Source organism: Linepithema humile, chromosome 2 (genome assembly GCF_040581485.1).
Source record: "Linepithema humile isolate Giens D197 chromosome 2, Lhum_UNIL_v1.0, whole genome shotgun sequence".
NCBI lineage: Eukaryota > Metazoa > Arthropoda > Insecta > Hymenoptera > Formicidae > Linepithema > Linepithema humile.
This window is the reverse complement of record NC_090129.1, coordinates 6,742,787-6,747,266: the sequence shown is the minus strand read 5'-3', so window position 1 is coordinate 6,747,266 and position 4,480 is coordinate 6,742,787.

The following is a 4,480-nucleotide window of genomic DNA, read 5'->3' as shown; positions in this document are numbered from 1 at the left end:
CTTTCATTATATAAAATTATTATGTAATAATTGTCCATACATCTTAAAATGTCAGAATAAACTAATAATGAAAAAAATTTATCTGTCTATCTTATTGTTCCTATTTATTGTAATTATAAGAATTATCAGTTGTCGTAAATTGTTACAATTACGATACTGATTAGCAATTATTTGTTATACCTATACTTGTGAATCATCAGTCTAATGACGTAAGCAAAGCGATGATGTCTAAGAATTTAAAAATAGTTAAAAGCTAGAACACATCTGTGTCTCGTATATTTCACATCTTTTTAATATACTTCAAAGGCTTCTGAAAGAGTTACGATCTGAGAGTCACACGCTTAAATATGTCTTCGCTCCGCGAAAGCGTGAATCAACAATTGCCAGTTTTACTTACATGCGGGCGTTGATTAAACAAAGCGTGGATGCTGTTGCTTCAAGCTTGATGCCGTTCTGCAGCTGAAAAAATACGAAGCTTGTTAGTAAAATAATACGATAAAATAATTACCTAATCGGTGCTCGTGAATTAAAAATATTATTTCTTTATATTAAATATTATATCAATTGTAACTATTAGATATAAACTACTAAAAAATATTTTAAAACTTTATTGTTTCTTTATTTTCTAAGTTGTATTCCTTTTTATAGCTCAATTAATTGGATTGCATTGAAATTATATCATCATATAATTTTTATTTTAAAATAGTATGGAATATATTTTCAATCTAATAATAATATTGCATAAATAAATGAGAATCTAAATGTATCGCGTTGTCAGGCGAACAATTTCCTTTTTGAGTTTTACTTCGTGTGACTCAAATAAAATTATAACCTTACATCCCCGAATTTTCTTATTGATTAAGATACACATTAAAATACGCAAAAAATCTATTAATCGCAAGAAGCATATTTCTTGACGTTACAGAATTATTTTATTTATTCGAATGGAAGTTTGATAGGCTTGCTAGTCCTTTTGAGTGATTATCACATGTGCATCGCGTCAAGAATTACGATGGAATGTGCAAGAATCGATGCTGTTCTACATTTGAAATGAGCCCAACAAGTGATAACAATGCCGCACTGCAGATAATCTAACATGTCACCAGCTCATTTACGTCCTTTCAAGATGCTCTGGATAATGTTGCAGGCATTGATTTGACAGCTCATTTTCGTAAACTTTGGTTTATTATTATAATATTTGAGATCTTCAAGATTTATTAATTATTATATATCATTAATAAAATTATATCACATTGATAGAATAAAACTTAATTTAAAATTATTATATGTTTTACATGAATAAATTAATAAAATAAAATTTTTACTGTTAATTTCATTGATAATTTTTGATACTATCATAAAGATTAAAATTGCGTTTGGTTAACATTTTAGATGGTACTCGCGCTAATCGGCCCTCATCCTGAAAGTGTCACCGCGCATTTTCATCCTTATGTATCAGAGTTCCAATATGTTCCCGAATATCATCCATCGAGAAATCCCAACTGCATATCACGATGGCCCCAACAAAAACTTGACGAAGAACAACTTGAACACAAAAATCACCGACATTCCTCGATCGAAGAACCACTGGTCGATCAAGTTCATCCATGGATCGAAATTAGAGCTGTACTGGTCCATTGTTCAAAAATGCGGAAAAAAGTGTAAATACATTTTGATTTGAATTAATTTGAACAATAAAGTGTTAATATAATTTGCAATATAATAAATGATAATACCTTTGATTGGTATTTTTATAGTGGAAAAATGTCGCAGCGACAACCGATACGAAATTGTAAAAGGAAGGTGATTATTAGCATGAAGATTAATAATGTTGGAAAGGTATTGTTAAAAGATATATATATAGATAATTAATCTATCAAAATTTTTTAATTTATGATTTTGATATAAAAGTTGTGACTGTAATTTTTTTTTTACTTTTTAAATGTTGATATACTGTTAATTAAGCATATTACTGCGGACAAAAGTTATGAAATATGCTTTGCATTTTATTAGACAAACACGCGGGAAGAATTTGTACTAGTGGATCACGTGCTGGATCCGGTAAAAATGCGAAAAATCCAGTTGCATAATCCATACGTCATTAAAGTCCGCCAAGAATCTTTGCTGCATTTATACGGATTAAGATTTCAAGGCGTAAGTGTGTGTATTGATTAATTTATAACGTGCAAGTCTTTATTTAATATTAATGATAATAATAATAGCAAATTTTCAGTGCAACAAAATAATAGAATTTTTGTGTAAACGCGTACTTATCTACAAAAATAAATTATCAATTAAGTTCAATTTATTGATCGAGGTCGACAAAATAGTTTCCCTTCATACAATCTGAATTATCCAAGCCTGATACATGAATGCATATGAACTGTTGATACAACGTGCATTATTTTTTAGTTACTTGCATGTTATAATAAAAGCAAAAAATATTTACTCTATATCAATCATTTCAAACAAGATTGTCAATGCGGAAGCAAGAGAAGAAGTTATTAACAATCGTCGAGCAAATTTCACCGGATGTAACGACGGCTTAGAGAATCCCACTTGCGGTCAAATGTTAATTAACGAAGAGCCAATACCATTTAGCCGAGTAAGAATTGTAATATCAAAACATAAGTATAATTAATTGTTACAATTTATTGTCTAGATTGCTCCGACAAGGACGAGCTATTTAATCAAACTTTGGACAAGTTTCATCTCGGTAATAAGAGCCGCGCGTAACAAGACGCTTCGTCCGGTTTCAGGGCTTTTGCTGTTCTTGCGAGGACGCACAACACGTCCAAAGTTTCTACTCGACCGCCGCCAAGTCAAACTATCACCAGTGGGACGGCAACGCAAACAGAGCTCGCAACAGGTCCGAGTCGAGCACGAATTTATTTGACAATCCGAAGGCACAACGCCAGCTCGAAGCGAGCGAGAACGAGGAACACGACCGCGACGACGAGCCGGAGAACGCGCGAGAACGAGTAACGAGCCACAATATTTCCGCTGTTAATGGTCTACTTGGCGAGCGTGCGCCGCCTCTTCGGAATCGACAAGAAGACAAATGGGACAATTCGACTGGATTGTCCGAAGACATTTCTCGGAATGTGAATCGCGCGTCGCCTATATCGAAAAATATATTCTTCGATCCAATGCCAAGTAAAGAAAAGATTGAAGCCTACATCAATAGCGTGTATGAGCAATCCATGAAGGAAAAGGCCATGAAGCAAGAGGATAATAATAGGAGTAACGATTTATTGGACGGGAACCTCAGCAATTGGAAAAGTAGACTGCAAGAATCAAGCCCGCAGATCATCGAACGGCGGATTAGCGACGGCCAATTTCCGATTCGTGGATCAGTCATGGATAATCCTAGAAACTCGACTGCGAAATTAATGAATACAAAAAGTAATTATGATTTCAGTGAATTAAAATTCCGAGAAACGAGCCCGCGGTTCTTCGACTGTCGGAGTGACGGCCAATCTTCGCTTTCCGGCTCAGTTGCGAATGTTCCACGAAATTCAACTACGGAACTAACGAAGTTAGAAAATGAACAGGGCTTTAGGAAAACAGACAGCAAAGAGGATAATCGAAAGTTTCTCCAGCTGGAAAAATGCGACAGACTGGTGAACGTTTCGGAAAGTGGAAATCGCGGGGAAAGGGCGAGGGATCGATCCCGCGGCGCAATTCGGCTGGAAAATACCTTCGATTACACACCAACATCTCTGGCGATACACTCGTCGCGAATTCCGGAAGAGAGTCAATTTTCGAGACGGACGGAAAAGAATGTATTCTCTGCGCTGCCTGATAACGAAAGTTTTGTTACGCCTGCTGGGTCTTTCGCTTCGTCCGAGATCCCGCTTCGGAGCGATACTAATTATAAGAATATTAATTACAGCGTCACATCGTCGATGAAGTCGAATGATTTCGAGAAAGATGTGATCGCGCTGTTATCGAAGATTTTAATATCCGATACGCACTCGTCAACGGCGAGCGAAAGACGTCAATATGGATTTAGGGTGCTGGAGAACATCGCGAATAATGTTAGCGCGTCGAGAAACGCGTCACTCGAGAGGAAGAACTTAAGTGCACTCGCGATTCGAAATGATAATGCGAGCAGTGCGCGGGGAAAGGCAGGAAATGCTAATGTATCAATGCGAATCTCGGTCGTTCCTGCTTTTACAAGATTACAAAATCTCTCTTCTTCCGTTGGAATTTCGAGGCTGGAAGAATTATCCGCGCTTACTGCCGCCACCGCTCGTCCCGCGGATAAATCATCGACGAGAATCCAGGATTCGAAAACTCGCGGTTTGTTATTGGCGAACGGGATACGCGGATCCTCCTCCGACGACTATGAAAATTTATATGACGGCCGAGAAACACGCAAAATTTACAACTCGCCCGAGCGTGCGTCGAAACATGTGAATTTGAAAAACGGTTACAAGTTCCGGAAGCGCGGTCGAAAGTTGCGGAAGTCGAAGGA